Genomic DNA, 15,306 nt, shown 5'->3' on the forward strand with positions numbered 1-15,306 from the left:
TTGACAAGCCATACGACAAAATAAAAATGACCTTACGGTAATGAGAAAGACAATATGGGCTACCTTCTTTCAAAAATCCTCCACAGATGCATGTCATGCACTTTGCCCACCTGGCAGTGATTCATTCATATGACACCTACAACATTTTTACATTGTTTGCCATTGGCTACAATGGAAATTGTAAATCCGCTATATAGGGATCTTAGTGACACAAGATTAATAGAGAAATGTTTACATGGTAGGACTCAAAATCCAAATGAAAGTTTCGAAATTCTTTATGGGAACACATACCAAAAACTGTTATAGTTGGACTAAATACGTTGAAAATAGGTGTGCTAGATACTGTTCTACGTTTTGAGGGTTCAGTGTAAAGGCTTAATTTTATGGAACTTACGGGTGTGCCTCGTGGACTAAATATCCGTAGAGCTCTAATAGCCATTGGGCCAAGGAGACCCTTTGAAGTAATTTGGAAACTTGTGGTAAGGTCTTGTGCGACCAGATTGCTGAGATCATCTGTCCCTAGGCTTACACACTACTGAAACTAATTGACGCTAAGGACAACACCCACACCCGTGCCAGAGGGAGGACTTGAACTTCCGACGTGGGGAGCAGCACGGACCGTGCAAGGCGCCTAAGACCGCTCGGCTACCCCGTGCGGCATTTGAAGCAGAAAAATCAGTGTTGAAAGCCACCAAAGAAGCAAGAATAAGAACAATAAGTGTGAAAAAGAGAAGGGCAGAAGAACAACACAGGATACAAGGTGAAAATGGATCTGGAATACATAGTGCTATGCAGGTTTAACAGAAAAAGCAAGTTTTATCTTTAACTTGAATTTCCCGAAAGTTAAATTAATGCATATTCTGTTACCCTTTGGCTAAAAACTATTAAAGACAGAGAGCTGAAATTTTGTATACTGTCTTAAAACATGCTTAACTAAAAAGTAGACTAGTGTTGTGACGTAATTTAGTAAATAAAATGCTTGTTTGAAGAAAAACCTGAATTCATTTCCAAAAGTTTTGATTAGCACACTTAAAAATTTTTGTACCACAATTTATGACAGCACCATCTTTTCAGTAGTCTGCTTTAAGGATCATAGCGTAAAGAACTTACAGTAAAAGAAAATAAACCTACTTTGTGTTTTGGGTAAGGTGTACCTATGATGTACATAAATAATTAGCATGGTTTATTTGAATTGCAACAAAAAATACAATTTAAGAAGTGCGTAAGAGTTAAAGCTGTCGTTCATACACAAAATGTTCCCAAAAGATGTCTTAAAAGATAGTAAGGATTACATGGGCTTACAAGTCTTATTCTTTGAGTTACACTGCTTAGAAAACAGACCAATTTTTTCAAGGTTTTCCATGGTATTTACAGACCAGTCCAGTTAGCGAGGTTGCAGTTGTTGTAGCTGACCGTGCAGCACTCATTCGATCTGTGCAGAGTTGCGAGATTTGTCCATCCTATGGGCAATACCACGGAAACTTTTTCGGCCTATTTACAAATGTTTGAATACAAGATCCAGACGCTGCAGCAACTGAGACTTCATGATCTGCAGAAACGTTCTTAAATTTGCTCTCCGGTTTCTGGCATGGATCGAAGTTGATGACATGTGGCCACACAATATTCTGTGGAATAACAAGACACATTTTACAGAACAGGATGCAGTGAATACAGAGAACTGCCGAATTTAGGGTACTGTTAACCGATATGTTTTGCAAGAACAGCCATTCCACTCGCCGTGTACCGTATGATTGTGTGTGGATTCTCGGTACGTTCTTCTTTGAACAGAGTACATCCACGTAGCCCGTGACGTGCATTGCGATGTCTGTACGTTATTGAGATGATGTTCACGGTGACGTCATTCAGTAGGCCAGTCATAGAACGAAAGACGCAAAACACCACATAACTTCCTCGACCCTAAGGGCTCACACTGTTATTTATACCCCTCACTATGTCGTCAGTGCACTAGATATCTTGAATCATTTGGCAAGAAACATGATATGACCATACTACACATCTCCAGACGAAATAATTTTTTGCACATGAAGCACGTGCAGCGTTACGTGAAGCTGAAAGACATGGTGTTTTCGAAAGTATCCTAATGTGTTTGTCGCTTGCATGCAACTCCCTCGCAATTTTTGCTCGCAAACAGTTTGTAGCGGACCTGTACTTACTGACAGCTGCAATTATCGATGGGCTTTAAACCGAATGTCACTGACAATATGTAAGACTCCTCTATTGTCCCTACTGGCTAGGATCGCTCTGAGCGCTCTACAAGCTATTTTAAGGGTGTGGCTAGTTTTCTGTGTGATACACTTATATTACTTTGCTTTTCAGAATTAATCGAGCGGGTTAATGCACCTCGGGCTGCGACAGAGACAGAGTATTTACCTTCACAAAGTCGAATTTTTCGACATTCCAAAGGTGTAGTCCAAATAGTCACTAGATTTCGATTTATCTTCATCTGTATGAAGTTGTTGCATGTATAGCTGCACCACGCTAGAGGAATGAAATTATGCTAAAGACGTTGTCAAGGAAACATCCGACTTGACTTTTATAAATGAGGTAGATAACACTGATTTTTAACTGTTATTTCCACTGTTTTAAATTAATGCAGTTTAAAATTTTAAATTATCTAAGCCCTAATTGGTGCACAATATTTTTGGTTAACCCGTCTTTTGCAAAGATTTGTTTCCCCACACATATGGTTGTCCATGGGAGAAACATATATTTCCCAAGTCCAAACCGAAAATAGACATTGTTTGGCCTTGAGACTTATTGATGGTCATCGCGAAAGCCAAACGAATCGGAAATCGAAGCCTTGTAAATGGTGAAGGAGATTTAGACGGTATCACTGGAATACGTGGCTACAGGACGATTTTTTCTTTAAACTTTCCCGTCAAAATTGCTGCTTAGAGAATGTTTTCGGTGATCCTTTGGACGAACGTTGCATAGTCTAGGTGGGTTTAAGCTATGGAGAAGAATAATCGGTGAAACAATCTTCAACCGAAGATTGTGTGGTGACATTCCTGGTATAGCCAGAAAATTTAAAATCTCAGTTGGAATATGTACGGCTTCTTTTTCATCAACTATTTCGTCCATTTATTTAAAAAACATTAAATCACCGGGCAACAACTTTTCTATCTGGAAATTAACTTCGTTAACATCAACATATCTTGTTGTAAAACAGCACGATTACTGAGCCAATTGTGATATAAATAAATATTCAATGTATCCGGGAACGCACTTTCAATTAGTTGCATGAACAACAGTGCACAAATCGTCTGGAAATATGATATTTTATGCAGTTCAATTTCACGAATTCAAATATTCCGCAATTGCTTAGAAAATACTTGTGCCGATGGATCATTTTGCAACTATACCCGCACGTTCGTGGTCAGTCGAAATGTCTCGACGCTTTGCCATAAAAATAATTGTTTGAAACATCCGTTAACCTCATCGGAAAAAGTAGAACAAGGAATGACTGGCAATGTCTGTCGGAAATCACCAGTCAGTAGTAAGACAGCACCACCGAAAAGATTATCGTGATATTTCTATTCTTGCATAGTTCTATGAAATGCTTAGTGTGAATGTTTATGAGCCATAGTACACCCATCCCAAATTATAATTGAATTGTTTTGCAGCACTGCAGCCATTCCGCACTTTTTTTTAATGTTAGACATTGGGTTTGATTTCTTATGAATGTCTAATGGCAACTTAAATGGCGAATGTGGCGAATTTCCACCATCTAACAATGTGGCAGCAATGCCTGACGATGCAACTGCCAATGCAATTTTCTATTGCGACAGTATCTTCACAAATACTAATAATAATAAAAATGTCTTACCGGCTCCACTTGGTGCGTCTAAGGAAAAAACTGCCTTGTTCAACATCAACGGCCAGCATAATTCGCTTATAAATATTGGCTTGTTCATCTGTAAAACGGCTTATTATTTGCAATAATTGTAGCTAAGTCAACGTCGTTATATTGTTTTTCTCGTTCCATTTCACTGCTATTTAAGTCTGTGATCGGGTGATCAGGTGATGACATGTCATAATGACTAAGTGGTAAATTCTATCAACACTAATGGTCCATTACACATTTCTCGTATGAAATCTAGATTCGAACACTGGTTTGTTTGTTTAACTCGGTGCAGTATGTTTACAGTCATATAATTTTCGTGTTTTTCCCACAAAGCTGATGTTTGTGTTGGATAACATGTTGTCAAAATAATTGCAAGCAGATGACGAACATTTTTCTCGGTGTATCTCAACGATGCTTCAGCAAGTGTCAAGCTCGAATTACTGTCTTCTTCCAGTAGCTGCAACTCGTGACATACATCTTGATATGTATTGAACACTCGACCATTATCTGTTCGTAAAAGTTCGAAAGATGTTGATCCGGGAATGTTCACCAACAACAACTGCAAAAAAAGCAAACCATTCAGGTTGTTTTGGATGTACTCTGTAAAGTCGTCTCTATGTCTTTCCTGGGATTGATGGATGTGGTTTTCGTTATTTACGTGGCTCCTACTTTTTTCCATAACTTAATTCCATGTTAAATATCGTGGAACATCGGCATGTAATAATGTTTTTACGAATCGGCCATACACATCAGATTTTTGCCACGATGTGAAAACTTCAGTTAGTGTAGTCTTCGCTGGCTCAAGTGCTCTTTGGAGGATAATTTTTTCGGTGAAATATATATGGTGACCGTTTTCGGGATGTACTGTAAGTATCTGGATAGAGGGGACTCTTTCGTGTATGGGAAAACAAAAAGCTATCCCAGATAGCTTCGTTCCTGCTAATGTACAATGCTACTGGCTTCTAGTATTGTGTTATTTCGTCATTTTTGTTTATAGTTTGTACTTCAAATACGGCAAGTTCAGTATAATTATTAATGTACTAAATGGATTTTACGGAACTGCAAATATCTACATTAGTATGAGCCTCAAACGTTTTTGAAACCATTGATGAGTATAACAGTATCCTCTGATTGTCAATTTCAACTTATTTTCTAGAATTTGACATTCACATTGTAAATATGTGACCACCACTTTCAGCTTTTCTGCGGCGATATAACGGATAGCCGTCGATATCCGTAATACTATCACTTGAATGTGGTTTTGGGAAACGCTTCTTACATTTTCCGTCTTCCATGGATGACGATGTTAAAAGCATCACACGGCCCGTGGATCATGTGACTCATAACAATATCAAACAATACTGGTCAATTAATAAATCCGGAATTTCGGCGGAAATTATTTAATCAAATATTTTGGACTGATTTTATCATCAAGCCAAATCAAAAACTGAGAATGGGGCTAACATTGCTTTTGGCACTCAACAGAATGGAGCCTGCCACCTGTGTTACCGAAAAACGAATGTTATACGATTAAATCAACGATTTTAATGTTTGTTTGAACACACGTGCAGTGACATCATGACGATGTATAGATTGTTGGTCTGGTAATAACGAAGTCTGTATTTCTTCCCAGTTCGGATTACAGGTAAATGCAATAAAGAAATCAGGACGACTGTAATGACGTACGTAAGTCATTCATCCTGACCTTGTCGGAATATTAGAGGATACTGAAGTGCGTCATACGAACGGTGTAGGTCTGAAATTGTACTACCAGTGCTGTCCCGACGTGTGATTTTGATGTCCGTTGTCAACTGGATCACCAACCATAATAACAGCATCTTCATCTACGGTTGGCTCGTCGAACCTCCCAAAGTGTTCTACTGATGGTACTTTGTCAGCTTTGAATAAGATTTCGTAGTTGTCATTCCTTAATTGTGGAGAAACTGTTTTAAACAATTGAATAAGTTGATTACAGTTTCCCAAAAAAATTTCGAACAATTCCAGAATTGCTCTCTCTTCTGCCTGTTCGGTAAAATGATGCTGGCACCAAATTGTCACTCGTTTTTCACAACTGCCCATAAAATAAATTTGATGAAACTTCGGAATATCATGAGGCATCGGCGTCGGCGGCCCAACCTTGTTATACACCAGGCCATGGATTCTGGATGTAGTTTGAAAATTATGTCCATCAGATATAAGGCGGCAAATTGTAGTTGCTCCAAAAGACGTCATTTTAAAGCAAGAATTGGATTTGCGTGTCTCGTTTATAAACAATTTCGAATCGTCTGAGTCGCGAGCAACAAGTTATTGTACACGTTCCTGCGGAGTAGAAGGAGGCGACGGTACAGCTTTTACTCGTGCAAGCACATACCGGCTGCCTCATTACGGAACTTCAACGCTTGACTGTAATGTAATATTTTATCCATTGCAGCAATTTTAGTTTTAGGACGTGCACAGCAATCAATGTCTGGTGCATATTCGAACGCAAGGCAAACGAATGAAGCACGTGTTAATGCACGAATGGTTTGCTGCCTCTGTCTTACGCGTTCTCTGAATTCACCGTTCCGCGCCGCTCTTTTTCTCAATACATTTTTTCGCAGACATTCGTCACGGTGCTCTCGAGAACATTCTCTACGAATTTATTCTGTTCTGATTCACTGAGCTGCGTTCCTTGACGCGATGTATTCTTCCAATTTATGAGCTCTCTCAACACACTTGGGTCGTGTTTCTCTGCTGCACTCATTGCTAAGATTAGATTTTTTCCGCAGAATTATAGTGGAATTCAAGATAATGACAATAGTTATTATTTTAATAAGTAAATTAGGTCAAAATTAATGAATGAATTAATTAATTAACAGTTAACAGATTAAAAATCAAAATAAAATACTAATAATAAAACAGAAAGGAAACTAGAAATAATTACACGTTTTCGATGTGGTATGAAGATCAACGGGAAAAAAATATTTATTAAGTTTTATGTTAATATTTTCCTGTTAAAATGATAATAATATCCAAAATATACACTGCACAATTATAACACAGTACGCAGTAAAATTATAAAAATTATACACGAAACATTAAAATAACACTTATGTCATAAACATAAACAAATATCACGTGGAATTAATTGCGGCCTCTAGGAAATTAAACTCGACGTCATTTATTGGATGTCTATCCAACCTAGATGTCAAAACATGTAAGCGTTGCGTCGATGAATTAACTTACATCGCTATCTGTTAGGAATCATAGAAATTACAAATAAATACACACTATTGTCGCATAATAAACATTCAATTAGAATGAATAACAAATATTTAGGCTAATAATGGAGATAAAAACTATCGTGTGTGTTAAATTGGACCAAACTACACATAGATGCAAAAATTCCTTAAGATTAGTTTAGTAGCTTCGGAGTTTATGATGGGCATACTTCGCGACACGAGATTTTTCTGTATATAAGGATATGTTGTTTGTGATGACAAATACTCATGACTACAACTTATTCAGTTACAAAAAAAAAAGAAAATTACAATTGTTGCTGTGTCAAAACAGAAAGTCCTCCACAATTACAGAACAAATCAGCCTTTGTATATATAGTTTATATTATCATCGGTTATTTATTTACCAGACCGGTCTCGTAAACAGACATACGGCCGGGAGGACGGTGTGCTGACCACATGCCCCTCCATCTGACGCCTGTCGGTGAGGATGACACGGTGGCCTGTTCGGAAGGAGTTTAGTTTAATTTATTTATTAGTATGAAAGTCTAGTACTGTAGTGTACCTCTTGATTAAGGAAATAAGGCAGGGCATGTACGAGTAAGTCGTGAACATCGCTAGTTTCGTGCAGTTCCCACTCCTAATTATCTAAAAGACATAATTCAGCTATATATAAAATTAATCTGTATAACACTGGACCGCAAAAGTAATATAAAATTGTGTCTTATTTGTCTAATACCCGTTATGGTCAAAAATTTTAAATAACTTCGAATGCCGCTATAGAAGTTACGAGGTCACGCAATGGTCACATGAACAAATTGAGAAAGAACAGAGCAGAGCAGGGGTTTAGTCATTGTCCTCGTTTGCGGTGAGAACTGCGAGGCGAAGAGCCGCTGGTGTGTGTATCACAACGTGGTACGCAGTTTCGGTGAAGACAGTTTCCAACTGTGGAGACGAGTGACATTTGTTACGAGTTAGCATGAGCAACTGTACTGATCTCTGTATGTGATCCTGTTACTCAGTGGACTGAGTGAGCTTGATAAATGAGGGAAATTAACCGGAATTGATGAGTTTAGGGTATTGGATGATGTCACTTTCCTAGTAAATGCATTACCTGTGTCGTAACTTACTGTTCACTTGCGCTGCTATGATATTATAATGTTAAACTTCTTAATTAATAGTTTCTGTGAGACCACGAATTGAGGGAACATATTTATTGACTGGAATAAAATAATTTCCAATTTCTTATTTAGTGTTCCACACTTGTGCTTTCGTTGACTGTTCGATAGGCTGTACTGTTATTATTGAAATTGTATAGTGCACAACGCAACAGCATACAATCAACCCTAGACCAGAAGTCGAATCACTAAGTGTATAAGATTGCTATGTGCCTGCCCACTGATGGTTGTACCAGGCATTGCTATATGTTAATCTAACCTGGGAGTATTCAGCAGTAGCATGTAATGTTGCAAGTGCGATGTTTGACTGGGTATTGTGGCAGTGTGTTGGTAGCCCCCTAGACATTAACGAAGAAAATGACATGAAAAAATTAACCGCACATCATAATCCCTGTAAAGCAGAAAAATTATTTACTGTACACTCTCATCCACACCAAGAAAGGATCACGCTATTGGGCACCAGGCAGTCCAGGACCGACAAATGACAGTACGCACTCTAGTTGATTGCCATGGGGCTGCTACTGAGCCGGCCGCGGTGATCTCGCGGTTCTAGGCGCTCAGGACGGAACCGCGCGACTGCTACGGTCGCAGGTTCGAATCCTTCCTCGGGCATGGGTGTGTGTGATGTCCTTAGGTTAGTTAGGTTTAAGTAGTTCTAAGTTCTAGGGGACTGATGACCTGAGATGTTAAGTCCCATAGTGCTCAGAGCCTTTTTTTTTTTTTTTTGCTGCTACTGATCAAGTGACGTCAGCACATATAATTTGTCGTTGGTTGCAGCAACTGTGTATTTGTCCATGCAAGTCCATGAAGAAGCCAGCTTGATACATTATGTAACCAATATCCAGCTTGCGAGAGAGTATTTGCAGTGGGGTAAGGTGTGTTGATGTTGAGTGGGGTTCACGGATGAGTCATCTTTTTCCAGGGAGGACCGAGATAACAGGATCTTAGTTCGGCTTAATGATGTACAGAGGAATAATCATCTGGATGTCATTTCCAAAGGGACCACATTGTGGGCTCGATCTGATATGATTTGGGAAGGCATCAGACTGAACAGGGAGCTTCCCTCATCGTTGTGATAAGTCCACAATTGAATGCCCAGTGCTACCTGAATGAGACAATGGAGCTGTATGTCGTGACGTTGACGTAGGAGAACGCTTGGCCTCACATTGCCCTGATCATAACAGATTGTTTCAATGCAGCAGGCATTTCGGTGATGAAATGGACTGCCAAGAACCCTGACTTAAGCCAAGTTGAGTTCGTGTGGGATGTCGTGGGTCGAAGGCTAAGTCGTATAAATCCTCAACCAGGAATAGTTAACGAATCGTTCGATGCACTGCAAAATATCTGGAACAACATCCCCCAGGCCAACATCAATTGCTAATGTGCAGCTGTTGTCGGTGATGCAATATTGTTGTAGCTCCAGTTGCTTAAAATTCATTCCGATAATTTAAAAAGTTATTAAAATTGGAAAGTATACCTTCAATGGCCCTAAAAATGATGTGAACATATAGAGCCAACTCAAGGCCTTGTGATTTGGGATGTTATTGGGTGGAACCAGAAATCACAGTTGTTGCGCGTCCAGGGCACTATGACCAGTGTGGCCTACGTAAGTGACACTGTGTGACCTGTAGCCATACCCACTCTGCACAACATCCCAGATGCCATTTTTCAGCAAGACAATGCACGACCACATGTTGCTGCTTGAACACCAGCCTTTTTGGTATCAAAGCATGTCAGCCTTTTGCCCTGGCTTTGAAATCACCATACTTGTGGCCAATCGTAAATGTGTGGGATATGGTGAAATGTCAGGTGCAGCGCTCTGACCGTCCCAATCACCACAGATGAACTTTGGAATCAGGTGAATGGAGGGAGCATGAGTGTCTGTACAACAGGACGCCATTCGCGCCTGATACGCTTTGATGGCATCACCCATGGAACAAGCTATCAGGACTCATGGCGGATCCTGTGCCACTAGGACACATGCTGAGGTGACTGAAAAGCTAATCATTTCTGCAAAACATACTAGTGTAAATGTCCTGCGAATAGAACGTCCTGCCTCTAGTCATCCGCGGTGCTCCCTTTTTACTGAAGCTCCGCCTTATTATTTAAAGTTTTTGACGATTACAGTTGTTGTTTTAGGTGCTTATTTAGGTTATCTTATTTCTAAGTTTGATTTTTCTCATAATTTATTTTCTCTAAGTATGCTTTCTTTTGTTAGATTTGCTGGTCCTATATGATTTATACCGTTTCTTTCAACTAAGTTTGTTAGATATGTTCCTTTGAAGTTGGGTTATTATTCATCAAAATCATTTGATTATGGTTGAGGTGAGTTATTTACATGAGTGGGTACTTACATCCTGGAAATCGAGAATCTCGACGATTTTTGTGTGTTATCGGTATCATCACTGGCAAGATATTGGTCTCGGAAATACCAAGGCTATATCAAAATCTCTACAGCAGTGCCTCAGACTGGACCGAACATACAAACAGAAGTGAACAGGTGACTTCAGTTTATGTACAAAGAGTTGCTTTAACTAAACATTTTTCATTTGCTTACTATAACGTGACTCCAACTTACATGTTATGTTTCGATGCAGTAATATTCACCTATTATGCTTTTGACGGTTGATGAATGCAATACATGTTAAAACGGCAAAAGATATTTTATATGTTATATAATTACAATTGGACAAACTTTCGATCTTTAGTTTACTTGTACTGTGAAACCTTGCTTCTTGTCCAATTTCATGATTCTAGGTCAATGCGAAGTGCCCAACAAGATTTAACGAGTGAGTTTACGAGTATCAAAATAAGTGACGTACACGACCGAATCTTCCGACTGCTTTAATTTAGAAGCTGAAAGTTTTTATGCAGCCGAGGGACAGTAGGTCCTAGTATGTCACCTTAATTGGAAATTGATACGCTAACCTGTTCCCGAGAGAAAGCGGTCTTAAAAGATGGACAAACTGACGGACGGATAAAATGTGAAAAAAAAATTTTCTTGTGATATAATTAGATGTTAACAGTTTTCTTATTCTTTCCTCTACTTGCACTATAAAAACTTCCTTCGTTTCAACTTTCATGATTCAAGATCAACGGGAAGCACCTTACAGATTCGGATAGGTGAGTTTCCGCATTTGAAAACATGTTACAAATATAGCCGAATCTTCTCATCGCATTGACTTAGAACCTTAATTTGTTTACACTGTTAAGGGTCCATAGGGCTTAATATATGATATAAACTTGACCTTGACGTAAAAGCGGGTTTCAGACAAGAAGGAAAGACAATCAGACTGACAGACGAATAAAAAAATGAGAAAAAATATTTCTTTCTTGTGGTGTGATTACAAATTAGCGGTTTTTTTATTTTTTCTTTACTTATTTTGTAAAATATTTTTTTCTTGCCATATTTCTTGATTCTGTGTCAACGGGAAGCATCACATAGTTTCTGATGGGTCAGTTTTCTATTATCAAAATACGTGACATATGTGGCCGTATCTTTTGATTGTATTGACTTAGAAGCTTACAATTTTTACATCACCATGGAGCCATAGACCTTATTATGTATCATAAAGTTGAACGTCATACGCCAAAGTTGTACGCAGAAGAAAGGTCTTAACAGACTGACAGAGAAACAGACGTAACGATACTAAATTACGTAAAAATGTTTTTTCGTGTTATACAATTACAAATGAACAATTCTAGGATTATGTCCTTGATTTGTATTGCGACATCCTACTTATGGCCGAATTTCATGATTCTAGGTCAACGTGAAGCACCCGGTAGATTTTGATGAGTAAGTTTTCGAGTACCAAAATACATGACATAAATGGCCTTATCTTTCGATTAAAGTGACTTACAAACTTAATATTTTTACCCTTCCAAGCGACTTTAGCCCTTAATATGTGGCATAAATTTTAACTCGATTGGTCTAACAGTTCCTGAGGAAAATTGTGATATTCAGACAAACAAACAGACGGGCAACAAATCGATCATACAAGGGTTCCATGTTTACAGGCCGAGGCACGGAACCCTAAAAAAGAAATACACGTTGGCGAAAAACTGTCAAAGCCGTTGAACTCTGGCTGAACTCCTTTACGCCTACCCCTACTATTAAGTGCATCATGTGTCGCCGTCAGCTGTTCTCTCAAATTTGATTGTAAGGCCAACGCATATGTTACAGTCTAGAAATAAGCAGTAGATGTCTATGATCGTAGTCAAAGATGGATTAATTTTGAAATTAATGCTAACAAGCTCCATATCTTCCATATTTTGATCTTAATTTTTTTGAAACTCCAGGATAATATGTTTCGTAATAGAATGTTTGGTACAACTACATGAGTAGGTAACTGCTAAAGCCATTTCAGTGAAGACTTTTGGCACTCACCTACATAGGAAGATATGATCATCACGATAAAATAAGAGAAATCAGGGCTCGCACAGAAAAATGTAAGTGCTTGTTGTTCCCGCGTGCCGTTCAAGAGTGGAACGGTAGAGAGACAGCTTGATGGTGGTTCATTCAACCCTCTGCCAAGCACTTTATTGTGAATAGCACAGTAATCACGTAGATGTAAGTAGATGTAGATGATACCAGTATGATCGCTACGATTGCCCTCCGTAAGCTGTTAGTGGGCAAAACAGAGATCCTCTTGTTCCCAAGGAGGATTTCGGAACATTAATAAATTCGTTTCATGAGGCAGAGTTACAGCGAATGATTAACGAAGCTAGAGCAGTTATTATATATAATGACTACTGGATATTAAATGGTGAGGCTAAAAGTCAGAATGTATTAAAGAACTCCATAAATCACACGTGCTAATACATACGAGACAGATAGAACTATGACTGCCTGCTTATGACGGCTCTTTCTAATTTTTTTTGTACTACGTGTAATTATAGGCCTGTACGACTCTTGATTTCTGTGATACAGCGTTTCATGTCACAAACTGACATATCCTAACGTATTTTTCAGTTTTATCATGACATTTTATTATCTGTTGGTCAGACATAACAGATTGTCCTCCTTTCTCCCTCATTGTCTCCCTCCCTCCTTGTCTCCCTCTCTCCCTCCCACTCTCCTATTCTCTGTCTTTCCTCATCATTTCCCTTTCTCTCTAACGTACCTCCACTCTACGTTTTACCCTTTATATATGTCTAGATAGCTTTCCTTTCTACATAAATGTGGCCTAAAATAGGAAGAGTAATAAAACTGGCTTGTGTACATTTGGGAGGTTTCATCGACCGAAGCAGAGGTGAGAATTACTGCCAGCAATAGGAAAACATTTGGGACACTGTTTCGAACAACATCTACGCTAAAAGCGCGTCATGGGTTCCTTAGCCTTCCTTTCGTATTAAGTACAAAGGAAAGCTCTTGCAATAAGCACTGTGTTAAAAAAATTGAATATTTCCGCACTTTCAAATTCTTTAGCGTGTGCCGATCGTTGATCATCCTGTCAAATGTACTTGCAAAGCTAGACAAGATTCTACCCTACAGTATTTACCGTTTCCTCGGTGCCAAGAGCGGGGATCTCCTTTAGAGACTATTCTAAATGGGCGACACTTCGCCGATATCCGATGATTGATCGGATGCACTCCGCGCATTTCAGAATATGGCTCGGCCTTTGCTGAATCACCGATATTCTGGAGGAGGCCTTGAATGTGTCATAGCTTCTCTTTCATACTTGTTGTGTTGTTCATCTAAGTCTTTAAAGATTCATTAGAAAACAATCCAACGCGTTCTGATTACCAATAACTGTATGCAACAATAAGCGTTGTAGGATATAGTCTGTAAGTAAACTTAAGAGTGAGCAGTGCTCGTAGCCTTTTCTGCAAGAAGGCTATGACTATCCTTCAGAACAACTAGGAATCAGGGTCCCACTAAGCAGTGTGGGCTGACTTAGGAGATCGTTCGTAAGCGTTTCTTGTGTTATTTATAGATTTAGCGAGCGACTTGGCCGATTCGTTGAGTTGAGATGAAGGCACACTTTGAAATTCTGAAGTTATCACAGATATAACATTGGGGACGAAACGTTACCTACGACTTTTACAGAAAACAGGTTGAAATTATAACAGTTGAAGGGAACCAATGAGAAGCAGTAATTGATTAGGGAGTGAGACAAATTTATAGCCTATTATCTGTGCTACGTAATCAGTACATCACGTAATCTGTAAATAAAACAATGAGAAATATTAATGAATTAGGGTAGGAAATGCGAAAAGCATAGCCATAGAAACGTTAATTATCATATCCAAAAAATCAAGTTAATTCATGAATTTTATATTTGCTAGTAACCTAATGCATGCAGTCCCCGCGCCACAGCACCGTTGCACGACTGCAAGAACAGTCAAAACAAAATGGCGTAATCCACTGATAAAGTTAACTGTCGCGTAGTCTTTCGAGAAAGAGCCTTGTTTCCTGTTTAGGAGTACCGGTGGTTTCAGTACGTTGAAAAGAATTTCTTTTTATCATCGGAAGAGCATATGTTCACGAAAGGCAAAGACTCTACGTTCATATCCCAGTAAAAGACGCAGTTTTAATCTACGAGGAAATTGAAAATCCGCACACATTCCAGCGCTAAGTGAAAATTTCATTGTGAATGAAAACTTTGTTGGCCTTCCGTGTCAACATCAAATGTTGCAGAGAGCCCCTTTAACGCATAGTAATGCGTCGACACCAGGAGAACCCAAATCCAGATTAAAATACTTTTAGGAAACTTCCCTTTCAGCATAGCAGCGCCCTCACGCTGGGGTCAATATAGTGTAGAGCCAGGTAGAACTCAGCCCCAGTTCGAGATCTCGACTACAGTAGTCAGCATCATATTATAGGACCAATTAAGTGTTTACGTTTCAGATGAATTTGTAGTCTTGTTAATGTCCAACGCTATGCCACAAGAGAACAGCTCCTTGACCAGGCATCAAGTGATGCTGTGCTAGTTCTTGACAGTTGTAAATTATCCAGTACTCGTATGGCAAATAAATTTGTCAAAGTTAAGTAAATATTTTACTCATTTCTGCAATAAAGTAAACTAATATTTCGTCTGTACGC

The sequence above is a fragment of the Schistocerca gregaria genome, chromosome 1 (genome assembly GCF_023897955.1).
Source record: "Schistocerca gregaria isolate iqSchGreg1 chromosome 1, iqSchGreg1.2, whole genome shotgun sequence".
Lineage (NCBI taxonomy): Eukaryota > Metazoa > Arthropoda > Insecta > Orthoptera > Acrididae > Schistocerca > Schistocerca gregaria.